The sequence below is a fragment of the Pelodiscus sinensis genome, unplaced genomic scaffold, assembly GCF_049634645.1.
Source record: "Pelodiscus sinensis isolate JC-2024 unplaced genomic scaffold, ASM4963464v1 ctg37, whole genome shotgun sequence".
Classification (NCBI taxonomy): domain Eukaryota; kingdom Metazoa; phylum Chordata; order Testudines; family Trionychidae; genus Pelodiscus; species Pelodiscus sinensis.
Genome location: NW_027465869.1, coordinates 3,555,585 through 3,578,090, shown reverse-complemented (window position 1 = coordinate 3,578,090; position 22,506 = coordinate 3,555,585). Strand labels below are relative to the sequence as shown.

The following is a 22,506-nucleotide window of genomic DNA, read 5'->3' as shown; positions in this document are numbered from 1 at the left end:
CTGGGCCCCCCGGGATTTCCACCCCCCTCCCCCCTGCGCTGAGACTTGTTCTGCTCTCTGGTCACGCCTGTCAGGCCTGCAGCCCGTAGGGGGAGCTCCTGACCCCCGCAGGGCTCCTGACACCTCTGCCCCCTCCCGCCTCCTAGGACACGGTTTCTCCCCCAACCATGCGGGTAGGACATGGGGTGGGGGCAGCCTGAGGAAAGGGGTGGGGGGGACTCACTGAGGGGAAGAGAAGGAGACCCTGCCCCTGCCCCATTCTCCTGCATTTGCTCCTGCTGCTCACCATGTATTCCAGGAGCTGATGGGCCTGCCCATGCAGGGCGTGGGCCAGGACCAGCCCGGCCTTGCTGTGGCGCCGCAGGGGGGAGCGGGCAGCGTGCAGAGCCGTCTCCAGAAAGGCATTCTCCTGCTCTGGTGTGAAGAGCTGCCCAAAGACCTGAAATCAAGAGCACAGGAGGTTTCAGCTGACGGCCCAGAGCCCGGCCCCAACTCCTGGGGCTAAAACAGCTTCCTCCTTCCCCAAACTCCCTTCCAGACTCTGCACACAGATGCTCTCCTCACCCTGCACCCTAACCCCTGCCTCGGGTCACCCCTTCCTCCTGCCCCCAAGACCCTCCCAGACCTCACCCCCCTCCGCACAACAGAGCAGCCCTAGGCCACTGGCCAACATCTTGGAGCGGCCTCCATCAAAAAGTGTTTCCCCCTCCCCCCTCGCCCTGGTTCCCCTCCTACGGGAGATCCGGGCTCCGTGCGTCACTGCCCCTAGGAAGCGCCGCCCCTTTGAAACGCCGGGACAGCGTCACAAAGGGGCAGCGCCGCCCTGTCCACGGCTCGAATAGTCGAGGGAAAATGCATCGACCATTCGATCAGCGACTCACTCCCCGCTTCCCCCCCCGCGTCCTACCCGCACGAGGGCCCCAGCCAGCCCCACCCCCGAGCCCTGCCCTGCCCTGGCAGCGCGTCCTTACCTCTCCCACCCTCACGGTGTTGCTGTGAGCCAGGACCCACCTCTCCTTGTACCAGTGCCTGCACCACAGGTCCTCTGCCTGGTGGATGTTGAGGCCTGGAAGAGACAGAACAGGGTCATTCTGCTGGCAGGTCTGAGCCCTTCCCCTCCCACGGGCCCCTGCAGGCATCCCTGGGCAAATGGAGGGGCACAGGGGGCAGAAGGAGGGGAACACAGAGGGACGCATCCCCCCTTGGGCCAGTCTGGGGAAAAGGGCTGGGTCCCCTCCCCCTGCCGCCGGCACCCTCAGGGTGTCCCTGGGGCCCACTTCCCAGCTGGGTTACTTACCCCTGTGGTGCAGGACTAGTTGGAAGAGGCGGTGCACCCCCTCCCGGGCCAGCCGGCTGACGTCCTCGGAAGGGTCCGAAATGAAAAGGCCCAGCTGGGCCACGTGGTGACCCATCCTCGGCCAGTCGGCTGAGTTCTGAGGGGAGAGAGAAGAGGGGGGGGTCCCTCAGCATCCTGTCCCACACAAACGGCCGCTCCCTGAAAGGCCCAGAGTCGCCCCTCCCCGGGGAAAGGGGAACGCGGATCACTCCCGGCCCATTCCCGACCCTGCCTCTGCCTCCCGGGGACGCTCCCAGCCCCGCGCCCTGCAGCCCCAGACCCCCCGGCTCCGAGGTCACTTACGTCAAACCCCGGGAGGGTGGTGGCGACTCGCAGCAGGGCCGTGGTGCTGCCAAGGGCCCTGGCTCGCTCCTGGGGCAGGCGGGACTCCAGCCACGTGCTCAGGTGCTGGGGGGGAAAGAGGCAGGTCAGGACCCGTAGGGAGGCGCCAGTTCTGGGCAGAGCTTGGGGCTCCTCTCAGACTGTGCCCCCCCCCCCAGCCACTGACACAGCCCCTCCCTCGACCCCCCGGGGAAGCAGGGCCAATGGCCCCGTCCCCCCCACGGGGCTCACCTCCAGAATCAGCTGGAGCCGGGCGGTGTCTGGGGACTCGGCGAGGAGATTGCCCAATAGGACATCGAGGATGTCAGCAAGGCCCCGGCTGAACTCCTGCAAGACAAGGGGGAGCTCTGGGTCAGAGGGGGGGCTGGGGTTGGGGGATCCAGGCCGCCGGAGGCTGCTCCTGCTCCTGGCTGGGGGGGGGGGGGGGCGAGTGAGGGGACGTACCTGATTGTGGGTGGGCTCCTGCTGCCAGTCCCCAGACACTGTCTGTCCCACGGCCGCCCTCAGCAGGGGGCTCAGGAGCTGGGCCCGCAGGGGAGGCTTCAGGGTGCTGGCAGGAGAGAGGGGCAGAGACTGTTAATTCAGCAGCAGGAGACAGAGACTTTCCCACTCCCTGGTCAGGGGATCTGCTCTTGGGGGGGGGGGGGGGTCGGGGAGGTCGGTACCTGAGGCTGCAGGCGGCGCTGAGGCAATTGGCCAAGACCAGAGGTGGGGGGGAGGCCTCCATGATCTCCTGGGAGACCCAAGGAGACAAAGGGGCGTGTGAGACTGGGGCCCCCAAGAGACGCTCACGCGGCCAGCGCCCCCACCCAGCAGGATCCAACCCCACTGCCTCCCGCTGCCCTGTAGCCCCCCTGCCCGGCACAGGGCCCCTCCCAGCACCCCCCTCCCAAACCGGGACCAGCTCAGTCCTTGTCCCCACGCCGTCTCCTGCCCCTCACTGCCCTGGTGACCAGCCTCTGAACCTCCTCATCCCTGCTCCCCAGGCGCATCCCCAGCAGCCCGCTCGGCTCCCTTCCAGCCCCCCATGGCCCGGGAAGACCCCTCCCTGTCCCGAATCCCCCTTCCTGTCCAGCACCCCAGACCTGCCCCATTTCTCTGTCCCTCCCTCCTCCACCAACCCCACCCACCCACCCCCTCCAGCTCTCCTGGCCCCACCATTTCCAGGTCCCCCACCCACACCCATTGCCCAGGCAGACCCCTGTCCACCCCTCGTATCCCCTCCCCTCCTCCCGGCCACCGCGACTCGCTCACCACAATCCTGGCCACCACGGTGTCCCTGCTGCAGCGTGTCGCCAGGGTGCCCTCGCCCCTTTGGAGGGCGGCGAGGCAGGCGGTGGAGATGGCCAGGAGGAACCGCTGGAGGGCGGCTGGGCTCTGCACCCCAGAGAGAGTCTGTGAGCCTGGGGCCTGCCCCCCCCCCCCGGGCAGCGGCAGGGCTCAGGTCTCCCAGGAGTGGAGGTGGGAGCTGCTGGTTGTCCAAGCACCCACACTCCCCCCCCAACTGCTGCCCCAGGCTTGTGGGGGCCCAGCTGGTGCATGACAAGAGCCCCCAGCTTGGGGGGCCCATGTCATGCAGGAGAAGGAGCCTCAGGGGGATCCCCAGGGACAAGCCCCTCCTGGGGGGGGGGAACGTGCTGGGAAGGGGCCGGACACACTCGGGTCCCCCCCATGTGGAGAAGGTTCCTACCGTGTCCCGGGTGTGGAGCTGCTCTTCGATGTCGTAAATGGACACGTCCTCCACCCAGGAGTCCACCCGCTCCCGGCAGCGCTCCGGTGAGGCGCAGGGGGACTCTGTGCGGGAGGGAAGGGAACAGGGTGACTCCAGCGGCCAGCAGGGGTCACGCGCCCCCATGTCAGGGACCCAGGGCAGGTTGGGCCCCACACGCCCCTCGCAGGGACCCATCCCCCTGCCACCCTCACATCTGCCAACGCCCTCAGCAGAGCCCCCACCAGGAAGAAGAGAGCCAAGCAGCCCCCGCCCCCATCCATTGCCCTGGCTGCAGGGCAGACACGGGGGCTGCCCCTCCCCCCCGCCCTCCAGGTACTGGGTGAGCCCCTGGGCCCAGCGTGTTCACGGCCCCTCACCTGGGTCTGAGCGGCTGCGGGAGGTGGCCCGGCTGCAGCTGGAGGCCCAGGCGCTGCTGCTGACGGACCTGGACCCACAGCTACAGGGGCTGGTGCAGGGAGCGATGGGCTGGGGGCTCCCGGAGACTGGCAGGTCCCCCGGGGCCGGGCAGGGCGATGCCCCCTGGTAGTAATGGGGGCTGGGCTCCCGGGGCAGATGTTTCTCTCCACAGAGGAGGAGGCCCCAGAGCCACCCTACCCGGCTGCCCCGCTGGGCTGGGTCCCGCCTGCCCAGCCGCCCCTGGAGCCAGGTCCGGGTGGGCCTGGCCGGTGGGCGAGTCGCCCCGAGCTGGTGGGATTCAGCTTCCCCGCCCGCGGGGACGGAGGAGCTGCTCCCCACCGGCCCTGGGGCCATCTTCAGGGTATTCTTAAAGAATTGTCTGAAGCGTTTGGCCATTCTGCAAATGAGAGGAGCAAAGGGGAGCTTGGGGCGCAGCCTGAAGAGCGAAATCCAGGGGTTCCAACTCCCCAGAGCAACTGCCCCCAGCCCCCAAATGGCCCCTTGCTTATCGGCTCAGTCTTGCACAGGCACTGCAAGGACCTGAGGGTATGTCTACACTACAATGTTAGTTCGAACTAACGGACGTGAGTTTGAACTAACATTCCTAGGTGCTACACTAGCGCTCCGCTAGTTCGAATTTAAATCGAACTAGCGGAGCACTTAGTTTGAACTAGGAAAACCTCATTTTATGAGGATTAAGCCTAGTTCGAACTTACTAGTTCGAATTAAGGGCTGTGTAGCCCCTTAATTCGAATTAGTGGGAGGCTAGCCCTCCCCAGGTTTCCCTGGTGGCCACTCTGGCCAACACCAGAGAAACTCTATTGCCCCCCTCCAGGCCCCAGACCCCTTAAAGGGGCACGGGCTGGCTACGGTGCCCGTGCCAGGTGCAAGCCTGCCAGCACCCAGCTAGCAGACCCTGCACCTGGCACGGCACAGAGCCACCCACCCGATGTCCCCCAGCCCACCCCGTCTTCCCGGGACCAGACTGGCGGCTCCCGGGAGCTTGCCCGGGACCGCAAGAGGCGGGCACCCAGCTGGGCTAGTGCGGATATCGTGGACCTCGTCCACGACCTCCACACTAGGTCACAGGAAAGTGGACGGCTAGGGCAGGAGAGCTGCCAGCCTGGCCACCCAGGAGCAGGTGTGCATGAAAATCAAGGGGGTCCACTGAGACCCCCGACCCTGAGCCCTGAGCTTACAATGGCCATCCTGGGTCAGAACAAAGGTTCATCTATCCCAGTAGCCTGTCTGCCGACAGTGGCCAACCCTAGGGACCCTGGAGGGGATGGACCGAAGACAGTGACCAAGCCATTTGTCTCATGCCATCCCTCTCCAGCCTTCCACAAACCTTGGGCAGGGACACCACTCCTACCCCCTGGCTAATAGCACTCCATGGACAAAACCTCCATGACTTGATCTCATTTCCCTTTAAACTGTGTTCCAGTTGTAGCCTTCACAGCCTCCTGCAGCAAGGAGTTCCACAGGTTAACTATTTGCCTTGGGAGATAGGCCGGCCCTTGCCCACACACAACCCGCCAATCTGAAGCAGATTCTCACCAGCAACTACACAACGCACCATAATCACTCGAACTCACGAACCAATCCTTGCAACAAACCTCGCTGCCAACTCTGCCCACATATATACACCAGCAACACCATCACAGGACCTAACCAGATCAGCCATACTCTCACTGGTACATTCTCCTGCACATCCACCAACGTAATATAGGCCATCATGTGCCAACAATGACCCACTGCTATATACATCGGCCAAACAGGACAGTCCCTACCTAAAAGAATCAATGGACACAAATCTGATATTAGGAACGGCAACATACAAAAACCTGTAGGGGAACACTTCTATCTTCCTGGACACACAATTGCAGATCTAAAAGTAGCCATCCTGCAGCAAAAAAACTTCAGGACCAGACTTCAAAGAGAAACTGCGGAGCTACAGTTCATCTTTAAGTTTGACACAATCAGCTCTGGATTAAACAAAGACTGTGAATGGCTTGCTAACTACAAAAGCAGCTTCTGCTCTCTTGGAATTCACACCTCCAGATCAGCTGCTAGAAGTGGGCCTCATCCTCCTTGATTGGATCCACCTCCTCATCTCCAGCCTGATCCTGGCCTGCATATTTATTCCTGCCTCTGGAAATTTACACTACATGCATCTGACGAAGTGGGTCTTTGCCCACGAAAGCTTATGCTCCTACACTTCAGTTAGTCTCTAAGATGCCACAGGACTCCTCGTTGCTTTTGCAGATTCAGACTAACACGGCTACCCCTCTGATACTTAACTTTCTCTTACTAGTTTGAAGCCTGCTACCCATTCCTTTTCTCTGGTGTCCTCTAGTACTTCTTTATGGGAACTCATGAAGAACTTTTCTGAGTGCACCCTCTCCATCCAACCCCTGCTTTTAGAGACCTCTATCCTGTCCCTGCTCCATCTCCTCTTTTCTAAGCTGAACAGTCCCAGTCTCTGTAGCCTCTCTTCATCTGGGACCTGTTCCCAACCCCTGATCATGTTAGTTGCCCTCCCCTCTCCCAGCCTTTCTCTTCCCCTCTCCCACCTCCTTTTCCCAGTCTCCCCCAGTTGTGTTCAATAAAGATAGAGTCAATGTTGGAAGAAACGTTATCTTTATTTTGTACATCAGGAAGGGGGGCTAGGGAAGGGTAAGTGGAAGGAGGTGAGGGAGGAATGGGGTACGAGCCCCCGATGGGGAGGACTGGGCTGGCTCTGCGGGCTTCTGGGGGTGGAAGCTCTCCTGCAGCCCCCCAATTGCCCCCTCTCCCCAGATGGCAGCCTGCGGCAAGTGCAGCCGGGCTGATGGTCGAGTGCTGTGATGTGCCCAGTGTGGGCACTCCGGGCAATCCAAGCCAGGACTGCTTTGCAAGCAGGGCACCCCTGAGAACTGTCTGTCCGGGGTGGGGCTCGGGACCCTTTAAGCGCAGCCCTCGGCTAGCCTGAGACAGCATCTCCACGCTCTAAGTCCTCCTCTGATGCCCTGCCGGCACTGCTTCTGGCCATCCTTAAGCCCTGTTCAGGGTCCACTCAATGTGGACATGCTAGTTCGAATTAGCAAAACGCTAATTCAAACTAGTTTTTAGTTCTAGACGCGTTAGTTCGAATTCGCTTAGTTCGAATTAACTCTTTAGTGTAGACATACCCTGAGTCTCCTACCCATCAACAGCCCCTGCTCAGCCAATCAGGGGCGAGTCTAAGCTGTGGGGGGTGGAGCTTTCTTCTGAAAGACACCGGCATAGACCTGTTCCAGCCCCACCTCACCAGTCCCCACAACGGGGGCTGCATCCCCCGCCCCACGGGCTCCTGCAAATCTCACCCCATCCCTCAGCTTGTCTGTTGTGTCACAAGCTGGGGGGGGGGGGGCAGCAGGGGAAGGGCACAGAAGAGGTAAGAACAGAGCAGAAATGCGGGCGGGATGGAGGAACCCAGCCGGCCCCGGGCGGGATCCAAACCCCTGGGGGCACTTACCTTTTGCACAAAGGTGTCGGGATGTGGAACTCACAGAGCACAAAGGAACCGTGAGGAGGAGACGCACCAGAGCTAAAGCAACCGGGGGTCTCCAAAGTCCCCTGGGCCCGCCCCCCCCCTTTATCAGCCTGAGATGTGGGTCCCTCTGTGAGGTCACCACCTCCCCACCTGCCCTTTGCCTTATATGCTGAGGGCTGCCCAAAGCCACTGTGAGGTCACTGCCCCCCCCCACCTCACCCCTGCCAGGCAAATGTCCTTCCTCTAGCCGCCCCTCTGGGAAGTTTGAGCCATTCCTAGGGGTGCCCCCCACTCCCTGACTGGGCATCCTGCGGCCAGCAGCTCCAGTAGCCCCACAGGCTGCTCCCTGCCCTACACTGCAGGCTTCTTGCACGAGAACTGTTTCACGCAGGAGTTCTTGCGCAAAAGGTCTCGTGCAAGAGCGCCTCCACCCTGCCATGTGCTTTTGTACAAGAGCGTCCATGGCAGTTGAATGCTCTCTTGCGCAAGAAAGCTCTGCTGGCCATATTAGCCATAAAAGTGTCTTGCTCAAGAAGCCCCTGGAGCCTGTCCACGCTGCCTTCTTGCACAACAGCTCTTGCACAAAAGGGGCTTATTCCTCGTGGGGAGAGGAATAACTCTTGTGCAAGAAGGCCTCTTTTCTGATGCTTCACTGCAAATTGACTTGCGCAAAAATTCATGTGCAGTGTAGACGTGCCACAAGTTTTTGCACAAGAACAGTTGTTCTTGAGCAAAATGCCCGCACTGCAGCCGCAATGTGTACGTTAGGCATGTCCACTGGGAGCAGAGGAGAGGGTAGAGGAGCGGGGTCCTGGGATGGGCATGTTTATGTGGGGTGCACCCTTGGCTCACTCAGCACCTTTTGGGTGACCCTGCCTTGTTCTGTGCCTCAGTTTCCCCCCACTGCACCATGGGACCAGGGACTCTGCCCCACCTCGGTGTGCTTGGATGCAGTCAGGCCAGTCTGTGACAATTATAAAATTGTCAGACATATGGATGAACATAATTTGTTGGGGAAAGTCAACATGGTGTCTGTAAAGGGAAATCATGCCTTACTAATAGCCAGAGTTCTTTGAGGGAATCAACTATCATGTGGTCAAGGGGGATCCAGTGGAGATAGTGCATTTAGATTTCCAGAAAGCCTCTGACAAGGTCCCTCACCCAAGGTTCTTAAGTAAAGCAAGTTGTCATGGGAGAATAGTCTCGCCTTATGGTCTCCCCATAACCCTCCTGCAGCTGGTTCTGCCACATCCAGCCGCTCAGACCCATACCCTCCCCATTGGACACATGCCTCAGTTTCCCTCCAATGGGCACATGCCCTGGTCTCGGATCTCCCCACAGGCGCATGCCCCTGGCTCTCTGCAATACACACCGAGGAAAAGGATGGTGAGAGCAGATCCCATAATGGGACAGTGAAGGGTACCACCGATCCCCTAATGCGCAGCTCCACCCCTCCTCAAATAAGGTACTCAGCTGGTGGTTGCAGCTACAGGAAGTCAATAATATTTCATCTCTTCTGGTATCCCTTGCCTCTTATCGGCAGGTGACATCTCGTGCAATCACAGTTAATTAGAGGTCTTTGCAAAACCGAGGAAATGATCAGCCTGGCTCAGTGTCCTGCAGCTCCAGCTTGTCCGTATCCCTGTGGGGAGAAAGGGAAGTCTCCTCTGTCTGTGGGGAGCCAGGAGACCACAGGTTCTGAAATTCAATCATGGACTGACCATTATTTCCATGACGATTCCCCTCCCCCTTTCTTTGTTTCTAGATCCAAGTGGTTGGTGACTCATGTAAATAAAATCAGGAAGTGATCATGCAATTAAAGGAAGCTGTTGTGAGGCCTGTTAGTGAAGGGACAGAGTTAAGGGTGTTTAGGGAACAGTAAGTGGCATTTCCTGGCTTTGGAGGCTTTGATTCTTTAAAGCCTCCTGCTCAGCTTGCAAACCTGCCCACGTGCAACACAAGCCCTGGCAGCATGCGAGGAATGGGCATGAAGGGGAACACCTGGGTTCACTGCCCCTTGCACCATAGCTGAGCGGTGTTGGCGGCTTTACGCTGTAACGCTTGGTTCTAAGGGTCTTTAGTCAGCCTGTGAATTAAATCAGCCAGGTTCAAAAGAAAATGGGAGCAAGAGAAATTCTATTCAACCCAATGGGTCACCAACCAGGAGAGACTCAGGAACTTTCCCATGTGCCACATAAACCTTGCCCACTGAGCTGCCAGTGGGTGTGTGGCTAGGCCCCTAGAGAGGGACATAAGCTGTGTTTGTGCAGCTGCTGGCTACCTGGCAGGAGTAAGCTAGTAGTCAGGCACATTTGGCCCTGGTCCCAGCTCTGGGAGGGGAGTGGGGACTAAGGGTTAGAGGAGGAGGTTGGGAACTAGGACTCCCATGTAACAGCTAAGAACCAAGCCCTTTCTGTTTGCAGATCCTGGTTGGGCCTGGGCAGCCCTTAGACCTGCTGTGGGGAGCCAGGCTCATAAGCCTCCCCCAGCAACACACAGACAGCCCCTTCCCTCCCCCTCTCCCCCCCCCCCCCCCCCGCCAGCTGCAGAACGATACAGATGCTGAGAGCATCTCTGGGCAGGCTCAGCTGAAGGGACTTGCCCCAGGCCAGGTGTTCCCCTCCCTTGGAGACCAACATCATTCCCCTTCTCATGGGCCCACAGGTCACATCCACACTTGGCCCGTTGGCCCTGGGGGAACCCGCTTCAGGGCGACAGCCCCTTCTCGTATGGTCCTTGGGGCCACACACTCCTGGGGGGGCACTAGAGCCCTTTATTTCCAACCTTCTACTGTGCTGCTTTCCATGGGAACCTCCCAACCAGCACACACAGGGTATGTCTACACTACAAAGTTAGTTCGAACTAACGGACGTTAGTTCGAACTAACTTTAATAGGTGCTACACTAGCGCTCCGCTAGTTCGAATTTGAATCGAACTAGCGGAGCGCTTAGTTCGAACTAGGTAAACCTCATTTTACGAGGACTAACGCCTAGTTCGAACTAGCTAGTTCGAACTAAGGGCTGTGTAGCCCTTTAGTTCGAACTAGTGGGAGGCTAGCCCTCCCCAGGTTTCCCTGGTGGCCACTCTGGCCAACACCAGGGAAACTCTATGCCCCCCTCCCGGCCCCGGACCCCTTAAAGGGGCACGGGCTGGCTACGGTGCCCGTGCCAGGTGCAAGCCTGCCAGCACCCAGCTAGCAGACCCTGCACCTGGCACGGCACAGAGCCACCCACCCGATGCCCCCCAGCCCTCCCCCTCTTGCCGGGACCAGGCTGGCGGCTCCCGGGAGCTTGCCCTGGACCGCAAGAGGCGGGCACCTTCCTGGGCTAGTGCGGACATCGTGGACCTCGTCCACGATCTCCGCACTAGGCACAGGAAAGTGGCTGTCTAGGGCAGGAGAGCTGCCAGCCTGGCCACCCAGGACCAGGTGTGCATGAAAATCAAGGGGGTCCACTGAGACCCCCGACACTGAGCCCTGAGCTTACAATGGCCGTCCTGGGTCAGACCAAAGGTCCATCTAGCCCAGTAGCCTGTCTGCCGACAGCGGCCAACCCTAGGGACCCTGGAGGGGATGGACTGAAGACAGTGACCAAGCCATTTGTCTCGTGCCATCCCTCTCCAGCCTTCCACAAACTTTGGGCAGGGACACCACTCCTACCCTCTGGCTAATAGGACTCCGTGGACCCAACCTCCATCACTTTATCTCACTTCCCTTTAAACTCTGTTCTAGTTGTAGCCTTCACAGCCTCCTGCAGCAAGGAGTTCCACAGGTTAACTATTTGCTTTGGGAACAACAACTTTCTCTTACTAGTTTCAAGCCTGCTACCCATTCCTTTCCTTTGGTGTCCTCTAGTCCTTCTTTATGGGAACTCAGGAAGAACTTTTCTGAATGCACCCTCTCCACCCAACCCCTGCTTTTAGAGACCTCTATCCTGTCCCCCCTCTGTCTCCTCTTTTCTAAGCTGAACAGTCCCAGTCTCTGTAGCCTTTCTTCATCTGGGACCTGTTCCCAACCCCTGATCATGTTAGTTGCCCTCCCCTATCCCAGCCTTTCTCTTCCCCTCTCCCACCTCCTTTTCCCAGTCTCCCCCAGTTTTTTTCAATAAAGACAGAGTCAATGTTGGAAGAAACGTTATCTTTATTTTGTACATCAATAAGAAGGGGGGCTAGGGAAGGGTAAGTGGAAGGAGGTGAGGGAGGAATGGGGTACGAGCCCCCGATGGGGAGGACTGGGCTGGCTCTGCGGGCTTCTGGGGGTGGAAGCTCTCCTGAAGCCCCCCAATTACTCCCTCTCCCCAGATGGCAGCCTGCGGCAAGTGCAGCCGGGCTGATGGCCGAGTGGTGTGATGTGCCCAGTGTGAGCACTCAGGGCACTCCAAGCCAGAACTTCTTTGCAAGCGGGGCACCCCTTAGAACTGTGTGTCCGGGGTGGGGGTCGGGACCCTTTAAGCGCAGCCCTCGGCTAGCCTGAGACAGCATCTCCATGCTTTAAGTCCTCCTTTTATGCCCTGCCGGCACTGCTTCCGGCCATCCTTAAGCCCTGTTCAGAGTCCACTCAATGTGGACTTGCTAGTTCGAACTAGCAAAACGCTAGTTCGAACTAGTTTTTAGTTCTAGATGCGTTAGTTCGAACTAGCTTAGTTCGAATTAACTAATTCGAACTAAGTTAGTTCGAACTAGCGCTGTAGTGTAGACGTACCCACAGGGACAAGGGCCGGCAATTCCTCCTGTGGCCGCTAGGTGGCGCTGCAGCCTTGCACTGCCCCGTTCCCCAGAGAATCTGGATTTGTGCTGATCTGATCTGGCCCCTCTGCATTTGATGGGATAAATGAGGCCCTGTTGCACTCGCGGCTGGCTGAGTCAGGCTATGTCTGCACTCGCGGCTTCTTGCCTGAGAAATATGCAAATGAGGCTAAGCGTGGAATATCGCCTAATGAGCCACCATTTTTGCAGAACAGTCTCTTGCGCCAGAAGGAGCTGTCTGCACTGCCCCTTTCTGTGCAAGGAAAACCCTCTTGCGCGATGCTGTTACGCCGATTATTTTCAGGAATAACGGCATTGCGCAAGAGTGTAAAGCTGCAAAGTTGCCATCCCCACTCAGCTATGCAGTAAAGAGCATCAAACCCATCACACCTGCTTTTCTCCCCATCACACCTGTTCTTCTCATGGTGCCAGGGCTCATGTTGCACATGGGCAGGATTGCAGGCTAAGCAGTAGGCTTTGAATAGTCAAACTCTCCGGAACCAAGAAATGCCACTTACTGTTTCCCAAACACCCTTAACTCTGCCCCCTCAAGCACATGCCTTATGACACCTTCCTTTAAATGGTCAGTCAAAGACTGAATTTCAGATCCTGTACACATCTGTGTCAAGGCTGTCCCCAACTCTGGCATGATGAATGCAGAAGTGGGTCCCTCAAAAGCACTCCAAAATCTTGCCTCTGCAGGCTCTGGTACAACTCCTCCCCCTAAAAAAATCCTAATACCCAGATTTTGGGGAATCTGCTGCCACCACCTAAGTAAATCCAAGAAAACCAGGGAAGAGATCACTTGGGAAACCTCCTACCTAAGGTAATACTCTCCCCGTGCCCCAAGCTCTGTTTTACTTGGAGTTGGGAAAACAGGAGATTCACAGACAACAATGAACTCTGCCCTTGTAAGTAGGCACTGAGTCCTAAGGACACAACAATCAACCAATCCCGGTTAATTACAAGATACAACAATTCTTTATTATCAAAATAAAACTACAGTAGCAAGCACATTAAAGTGGTTAGATGGAAAGAGCCACCAAATTGATAAAGATACTCAGGGAAACCCCATGGGCTAAAACTTGGTTACAAAGAAAAAAGAAAAACACAATTAACAGCTTAGACATTATTTCCAAATCCCCAAACAAGGAAAACAACAAATCCTGACGGACTAGCTAAACTTTTCCCTACTTACACATTCTAAGAAATCCGTTCTTGGAGAGAGAATCATAGAATCATAGAATACTAGGGCTGGAAGGGACCTCGAGAGGTCATCGAGTCCTGTCCCCTGCCCCCTTGGCAGGACCAAATACTGTCTAGACCATCCCTGATAGACATTTATCTAACCTACTCTTAAATATCTCCAGAGATGGGGATTCCACAATCTCCCTGGGCAATTTATTCCAGTGTTTGACAACCCTGACAGTTAGGAACTTTTTCCTAATGTCCAACCTAAACCTCCCTTGCTGCAGATTAAGCCCATTGCTTCTTGTACTATCCCCAGAGGCCAAGATGAACAAGTTTTCTCCCTCCCCCTTATGACACACTTTTAGATACCTGAAAACGACTATCATGTCTCCTCTCAATCTTCTCTTTTCTAAACTAAACAAACCCAATTCTTTCAGCCTTCCTTCATAGGTCCTGTTCTCTAGACCTTGAATGAGTCTTGTTGCTCTTCTCTGGACCCTCTCCAATTTCTTCACATCTTTCTTGAAATGCGGTGTCCAGAACAGGACACAATACTCAAACTGAGGCCTAACCAGCGCAGAGTAGAGCAGAAGAATGATTTGTCATGTCTTGCTCACAACATACCTGTTAATGCATCTCAGAATCATGTTTGTTTTTTTTTGCAACAGCATCACGCTGCTGACTCATATTCAGCTTGTGGTCCACTATAACCCCTAGATCCCTTTCTGCCGTACTCCTTCCTAGACAGTCGCTTCCCATTCTCCCATTTCCCTCAGTCTTGGAAGAGACTACTCTACCTCTCAAACACAGAAGAGAGAGAGAAAACCCCTGTTTTTCAGTTTGAATTTTCTACCTGCATTGTTATTGACTTACCACCTGATACTTGGCTAGCTACAGGGTTAACCCCTTAGTCACCAGACACTGGTCAGCACTCCTGATTATGACAACCCGGCTCCCAGCCTAGTGTACCCTCCCCAAAGAAGACGACCTCCCTCCCTCCCTCCCCACAGAGACATGGACAAGCTGGTGCTGCTGGACATTTGGCTAGGCTGATGATTTCAGGGTTTCCTCGGTTTTGCAGAGACCTCTGGTAACTGTGACCACATGAGATTTTGCCTGCAGATGAGAAACAAGGGGTGGTGGATGCAGTGGAACTCCTTATTTGAGGCTGGGTAGAGCTGGGAAAAGGGGTGTGGCTGGTGCCCCTCACTGGCCCATTATGGCATCTGCTCTCACCATCGTTTTCCTCAGTGAGTATTGCAGATAGACAGGAGTGGACAGGGTGGATCTGAGACCAGGGGGTGGGCCCATTGGGGTGGGTCTGAGACCAGGGGGTGGGCCCATGGGGGTGGGTCTGAGACCAGGGGGTGGGCCCATTGGGGTGGGTCTGAGACCAGGGGGTGGGCCCATGGGGGTGGGTCTGAGACCAGGGTGTGTGCCCACAGGGAGAGGGGAGGGAATCTGAGACCAGCGCATGTACCCATGGGACTGAGGGTGAGGCATGTGACTGGGTGGGGCAGTACCAGGTGCGGGTGGGGGAAGGGATTCAGGAGAGACCATAAGCTGAGCCTGTTCTCTGGGGGGTGTCACTGCATCACTCTCTGGGGACCATCCTCCCTGCCCCATTGATCTAGTGACTTCCTCTATGGGGGCAGAGGACAGGTGCTGACTGCGGCATACAGGATGGGTTTGGGGACAGGGCCCCCCGCTTAGTCTGCAGCGCTGGGGGGTCCAGTTCGGCATAGGTGAGTCCCTCAGTGCTGGGGTTGGGCTCCTGGGGTAGGGAGGGAAGAGAGTCACTATGTGTATGAGTCAAAACCAGCACACAAACACACACAGCCACACACCAGACAGTCCTGATCCCAGACAGCAGGGGGTATTCATATGCAGTGAGGGGGTGCATGGTGCATTGGTGTGGGGTGAGGCAAGGCACAGAGCTGGGGAGTTTTGGGGGGCACTTACAAAGACATCTTGCAGTTTCCCTTGGCCCACGAGGGCATCTGTGGAACAAAGACACTCAGGGGCAGGGAGGGTGTGAGAAAGCCGGAATCTGTGGCTAGTTATACAGGGTGTCTATACACCATGGGCTGAGCCAATTCCCTGGAGTGAGGATGGGACACAGGGACTGGGGCTGGATCAGTGTCCCTGGGATCGCAGGATGGGTCCCAGTGAGACCCTCAGCAAGATACGGCCCCTGCCTGGCTCCATGGAAACCACAATCCCTAATGACTCGTGCTAATCACCAGGAGCCCTGTCCTGGGTGTGAAAGTAGAAAGAATTATACTGTAAGAAAAAGATGAATTGTGCTGTAATAATTGAATAAGTTGAAGGAATTCTGTTTGTCTTTTTAAGAGGAAGAAGAAAAGTATGTTAATGTTGATTGTAGGTATGCAGATCAAGGTGCTAGCCAATTTGGGCCTGAGTTTAACAGGAAAAGAAACATTAGGTGTTAGACAGGAAACAATTCCAGATAATCAGGGAGATATAGCCAGGAGATTGCTGTGTGCTTAATATTGAAATGAAGAGTACTTGAGTAGCCTCACACTAATTATGTGAAGTTTTGCCCCCCTTTTAATCCTGTTAATTTTGGCTTTCTTTTGACTGTATAAATCAAGAGGTTTGAACCTTGTATGGCACTCACATTTTCTGAATGCATCTTAGCAAAGCTTTGCTGAAATAAACAGAGCAGTCTGCCAAATCTGTGAGTCCTGTCTGACTTTGACAATTTGGAGGTTCTACTGAGATGGCAACCGTCTTCGCTGAGGCTGTGTGATCCCTGACTGTCTGGCAGGATGACCGTGGTAGCTGGCACCTGGGCATTTGGCCCGAGCGGTCCTCCGCCAGAACGGAAAGGTGCACAACCACAGCGAAGTCTACGCCATCGAACCTGTTGGTTCCTGCTCTGTTCTGGTAGGGATCCCGGGATCTAACATCAGGACTCTGGTCAGGTAATTATTTTGTCCGGACTGAGGACTGTCTTGTCTCTGTGTCTATCCATCTTCCCTGTGGTGTGAGTGAGTCTGGGAGCCATCCCTGTCCAGGGACTGGCCGACCAAGGGGCTCCTGTCCCCGCGGTCTGTGTGACTGGAATCTGCACAATCGCAGCCGCACCGCACCTTGGATAAAATCCTTGGAGTGAACGCAAGGGCGATTGAGGCAGTAGCCTGTGGGCTTCTTTTGTGTGTTGCACTGGGCACCGCTCTGACGAACCCGAATTTCCTCCTTGTGTGATTGGTGTATGAAGTCCTCCTGTATGGGTAACTAGACATCTAAGCAGGGATAGTTCCCTAAAGGGACCCTGGCTCAGTTTATATATTTTAGAAAGGGTCCGGACTCCTGTAAATTTCTGGAAAAATGATCTAGATTAACTCTGGGGGGATCCCAAAACTCAGTGGCCACTGTTAGGATCTTGGAACAAAGACTAAGTGGACGTCTTAAAAGACAAACTTGGCCTTCCCAAAACTAAATTGGCTAGAGGAGAGGTAGATAGCTTCATGCAGTGGTGGGACGAGGCAAATCTTAAATGAACTGAATCGAAGCTCGCCTCCCTTAAAAATTCTAATTATAAGAAAAAGCTTTATTGGAAACCTCCTCTCCCACCACCAGACCGAGCGCTTCCCTTTACCCCGTCCTCCAAGAAGACTCAGACCGGTCCCACTTGAAGCTATAAACCCTGGACCCACACGGAGCTCCACTCGATTTTAAAAGGTTTTCCAAAGCCCCAGGAAAACCCTACCAAATTTGCAGAGGAATTTTGCTAGTGTGCAATGCCTATGAACCCTCTGAAGCAGACCTCCTGCAACTGTGTAAGCTACTTATAACCCCGTAAACAGCAACAAAGAAAAAAACCCGGGCAACTATCACACAGACTGACTGATGGTTTTTTTGTTTGGTTGGTTGGGTTTTTTTGGGTTTTTTGGGATACAGCAACCAGGTAAAAATGGACAGGGCGCCCTGGCGCATGCATTTGTTAATAGCCTCTTATCTGCTATTAGCAGTATGTTAAAGCAAATAAGTGTTGGATGGGAGGCCAAGACCATGGACAAATTGCAAGCAGTGGCAGAGCATTGCCACTGCACTCTAAAAAGAAAGAGAAGCAGTCCTCACAAAAGTTGATAGCTCTGCAAATACAGCATTATTCAGGGCAGGGCAGACAGTACTGGGAATGGGGAGGGTACCAAGAATGGGGATAAGGTCAGAGAAGGGGTCGTGGCACCGGGTTTTTGGGATTTAAAGGTTTCAGCTCCGGTCATATCCACCCTGTGGGAACAAGGCATTATTGTCCCCTGTTCCAGCCCCTGTAACACCCCTATCCTCCTCCCAGTTCGAAAAGCTGATGGTAAATCATGGTGGTTTGTTCAGGATCTTCAAGCTATTAACTGCATTGTTGTACCCACCTTTCCTGTAATCCCTAACCCAGCAACTAATCTGGCTTCTATCCTGCCAGATGCAACTCATTTTACTGATGTTGATCTGTGTTCTGCTTTCTTTTCTGTCCCGGTTCACCCTAAGTCCCAGTATCTTTTTGCCTTTTCTTACAAGGAGCAGCAGTATGCTTCCCAAGGGGTACACAGAAAGCCCGTCTTACTTTTCCCAAGCATTAGCCAAAGACCTTGTTGACCTGGTCTTCCCCTCTGGGTCCACATTGGTCCAATGTGTAAATGATCTACTCCTCTGTTCCCCTTCATTATCTGCCTCAGAAACTGACTCTTTAGTGCTTCTCACTGCCCCCCCAGCCACCTTAGGGTTACCTGACTACTGTAAGCCTTTACCCTTTTCTGTCACGAGCAATCTGGTTGTGCACTTGGGGTTCTTACTCAGGAGCATGGTGGCAAAAATCGTCCAGTAGCTTATTTCTCTGCCACCTTGGATCCTGTTGCCCAAGGTCTACCCCCCTGTCTGCGTGCTGTGGCTGCCGCGGCACGCCTAATTGAAATGTCTGAGTCCCTTGTCCTCCGCTCTCCTGTTTCTCTCATGGTCCCTCACTCTATAGATACTCTCCTGCTGCAATGTAATACAGCTCACCTTTCCTCCGCCCGCCTCACTTTTACTGCTTTCGGCTTCGCATATCACCATAAAGTGCTGTTCTCAGTTGAACCCTGCCACTCTCCTTCCTCTGGCTAATGACGGTGAACCCCACGACTGCCTTGCAAGTGTCTCTGCTGTCACCGTCTCATGCCCCGACCTTTCTGATGTCCCTCTCTCTAACTCCGACCTTGTGTTATTCACTGACGGTTCCTGCTTTAGAGATAGCCAAGGTCGTCTCCTCGCAGGATACGCTGTGGTATCACTCTCTGAAACCCTAGAAGCTGCGCCTTTACCTTCTGTGACCTCAGCACAAGTCGCTGAACTAGTTGCCCTAACCCGCGCTTGCTTTCTGACTGAGGGATGCTCCGCCACCATTTATACTGATTCTCGATATGCTTTTGGGGTTGTACATGACTTTGGCACCCTCTGGCAAGCTCGGGGTTTCCTTACCTCTGCTGGTACCCCTATCAAGAATGGCCCCTACATTGCTGCTCTCCTGTATGCACTCCCATCTGCATTAGCTATTGTTAAGTGCCCTGGTCACTCCACAGCAGATACTGATGTTGCTAAGGGTAATGCTGCCATAGAACCTTCCCCAGGTGCGTTTCTCGGTTCCCTTTCTGTTTCTGTACCACCGCAGTCCCTTTCTAAAGTCACCCTGCTCCAAGACTCTGCCTCAGAAACAGAAAAAGACTCCTGGGTCGCCCAGGGTTGCTCTCTACACCCTGATTCCCTTTGGCGCCCCCTTATTGGTGCCTTTGTGGCCCCCTTTTCGCTCTACCCAGCTCTGGCCGCCCTGCTACACGGCATTTCGCATGTCGGAAAGGAGGGTATGATCTCTGCTGTAACTAAGGCAGAATGGTGGGCCCCCCATTTCAGCTCTTTTGCAGCTCACCACTGTGCCGCCTGTACCACTTGCCAAAGCTACAATGTTGGCAAACCTGTAAAGGTAGCTCAAGGGTTCTGGGGCCTGCCCCAAGCACTGTTCTTGCATTGGCAGCTTGATTTTGTACAAATGCCTGTGTGTCAACTATATGAATTTATTTTGGTTATGGTATGCTTATTTTCGGGTTGGATTGAAGTCTTTCCTTGTCGCAAAGCTGATTTGCTGTCTGTTGCCAAATGTTTGTTAAATCATATTATGCCTGCCAAAGAAACTCCTGCCACTCTGTCCAGTGACCGGGGTACACGTTTTACTGAACAACTTGTTCAGCACCTGGATCGTGTGTTACATGTCACACACCTGCTGCACTGTCCCTACCATCCCAAAGACATAAACTAAGTCCTTTTGAAATTGTTTATGTGAACAATGGCTACCATTACTCCAGTCTCAGACTTGAACTTGACTCACAGTACACTCCTTCAGTACTGCAAGGGACTAATGCAAGCTGTAAGTCACTTCCATTCACAGGTTCGAGCCGCCTGGCCGACGGAACCCACCTCGGATGCCTGCCACACTCTCGAGACAGGTGATTGGGTCTACGTACGACACCACCAACGAAAACACGCCATGGAACCCCGGTGGAAGGGCCTGCATCAGGTGCTGCTCACTGCCCAGACGGCTGTTAAGTTATCCAGCATCGCAGCATGGATACAGGCTTCGCAGTGTAAGAAGGCACCATCCCCAGCGGACCAATCATCACCTCAGGACCATGCAGAGTCAATTTTGACTCCAGAAGAAGACGTAGAGGAACAGCCTGCAATACCTTACAACCTACGTTCGCGTAAGGATTGCCTGAAGCAGATGAGGACCAAAAGCAAGGCCCAAGAAGAAGCAGTAGTGAGCCTAGCGCCTGCTGCCTGGTGGACATAAAACCGTAACTGCGGTTCCCTCAGTGGAGGTTGTCAGAACCAAAAGGGTCTTGCCTCCAACATGTGCCTCTGGTGGGGCCTGTTCCTCGGCCACTGGTGTCTTAAGATCTGGGGAATCCACAATGACAATGACAATTCTTTTATCCACCAGCAAGTATGGATCGCTCAGACCCTTAATATCTCTAATTGCTGGGTCTGCAGCCACATTCCATCCCACTCACAAGCTGGTTCCTGTCTTGGCAATCCCACTTAATTCCCCAGGCCTCACCCGTTTAACAAGACATGGAACAGTAATAACACTTGGGAAGCAGTGGGAATAATTGTGGGAATAAATGTATCTAAACGGATAAGTGTGGAGGAGAAAAAAGGTCACTGGTGTTTGGTGTGTAATGGGACGGGGCTGAATCTGGGGAGGAGCAGTTGTCTCCAGCATATTGTAACATCAGTACAATCTTTAATGCCATGCAAATAACACCACTCCCCGTAAGGAGAATCACCGTGTGCCCTTCGGGGGATATTACTCCTCCTTTGTAGACACCTATATGGCAAAGGGGTGCAACCGACCCTTCCCGGCTTTGATAGGGCATCATTGGGTCTGTGGAGCAAAGGCCTATACCACATTACCAGTTAACTGGTCAGGTATCTGTTATCCCGCCCAACTCTTCCCACAATTCCGAGTGTTAGAGTCCTTCCCATGAGAACGCCTCCGTAATTTTAGGCGAAAAAGAAGGGACTTGTCGGATGCCCAATGGTATGTGAATCACATAAGCCCTTTAACTTGGGAAGAGGCTATTGGTGGTTCCTTTGACCCACTTGGGGGAGTAATACATCATGCAAAAAGGCTTCTGAGGTTACAAACAGTAGTTAAAATCATGGAAAATGAAACTGGAAAAAGTTTAAGGGCCCTGGCCAAAGAAACAGGAGCGATCAGACAAGTGGTCCTCCAAAACCGTCAGGCATTGGATATAGTGCTGGCAGCAAAAGGAGGGACCTGTGCTCTCATTGGCAAAGAATGTTGTGTATATATACCAGACAACACCAATGATATAATAGATCGCGCTAGCTACTTAAAAAAGATTGCATACCTTTCCAACGAAGAGCCAAGTTCCCTGTGAAAATGGCTAAGTAACTTGTCCAATTTCTCTGGCATAGGAAACTGGTTGTTTCAGGAAGCCCTGACTATCCTATTTGGAATCTTAATAATTTTTGTATGTTTTCAGTTAATCTCCTGTTGTATCCAAAACTGTGCAAGACATGTCACAGACATGTCCCCTCACCAGAGTGCTAATCTGATGCTTTTAAATATCACTAATGAACAAAAAGACAAAGAACGGTTAATGCAAGGAACCCAGTAATTGTTGGTCATAGGCGAGGCTTGACCAAAAGGAGGGATTGTGAAAGTAGAAAGAATTATACTGTAGGAGAAAGATGAATTGTACTGTAATAATTGAATAAGTTGAAGGAATTCTGTTTGTCTTTTAAGAGGAAGAAGAAAAGTATGTTAATGTTGATTGTAGGTATGCAGATCAAGGTGCTAGCCAATTTGGGCCTGAGTTTAACAGGAAGAGAAACATTAGGTGTTAGACAGAAAGCAATTCTAGATAATCAGGGAGATATAGCCAGGAGATTGCTGTGTGCTTGATATTGAAATGAAGATACTTAACCACACTAATAATGTGAAGTTTTGCCACACCCTTTGATCTTGTTAACTTGGCCTTTTGACTGTATAAAATCAAGGGGTTTGAACCTTGTATGGTACTCACATTTTCTGAATGCATTTTAGCAAAGCTTTGCTGAAATAAACAGAGCAGTCTGCCAAATCTGTGAGTCCTGTCTGACTTTGACACTTCCCAGGGTGCCCTGGTGGCCACTCCAGCCTCAACCAAGATCACTCCTCTCCTTCCTCCCTCCCCGGAGCCTTTAGGGGTTGACTCTGGCCACAGTGTCTGTGCCAGTTCCAAGCCTGCCAGGCCAGAGCCAGCAGTCACTACCCCTGATCCAGTGGCCCCCAAACATGAGCCAGCAAAGACTGGCAGCCAGCCCTCCACCACTCGCCAGGAGCAGTCTGCCAGCTCCCAGGAGCCTGACAGGGGCTGGAGAAGGCGGGCGCCTTCCTGGTCCAGGGTGGAGATCATGGACCTTATTCAGGTTTGGGGGGATTGCCCCCAATGTCCATGATCTCTGCACTAGAGAGAGGAATGCGGCCGTCAATGGCAGGATAGCTGCCAGCGTGGCACTAAAGGCCACATGTGAACCCAGGAGCAAGTTTGCATGAAAATCAAGTTGGTCTGGAGAGCCCCCCAACCCTGAGCCTTGACCTTCCCCTCCCCTTTCTTCCCCTTGCTTCCTCCCCCCAAGTTTTCCCCCTTCCCTCTCCCCCCCCCTCTCTTCTCCTCTCTCCCGCCTCCTTTC

At 54.4% G+C, this 22,506-nt stretch overlaps 1 long non-coding RNA gene across 1 annotated transcript; it reads right to left on the bottom strand.

The window, feature by feature from the left end:
• Positions 1–305: 305 nt before the first annotated feature.
• Positions 306–1,375, bottom strand: LOC142824060 (uncharacterized). Its single transcript, XR_012899098.1, has 3 exons — positions 1,298–1,375; positions 972–1,066; positions 306–439 (listed from the first exon to the last, which is right to left on the bottom strand). It is a non-coding gene; the product is annotated as an uncharacterized LOC142824060 (long non-coding RNA).
• Positions 1,376–22,506: the final 21,131 nt, after the last annotated feature.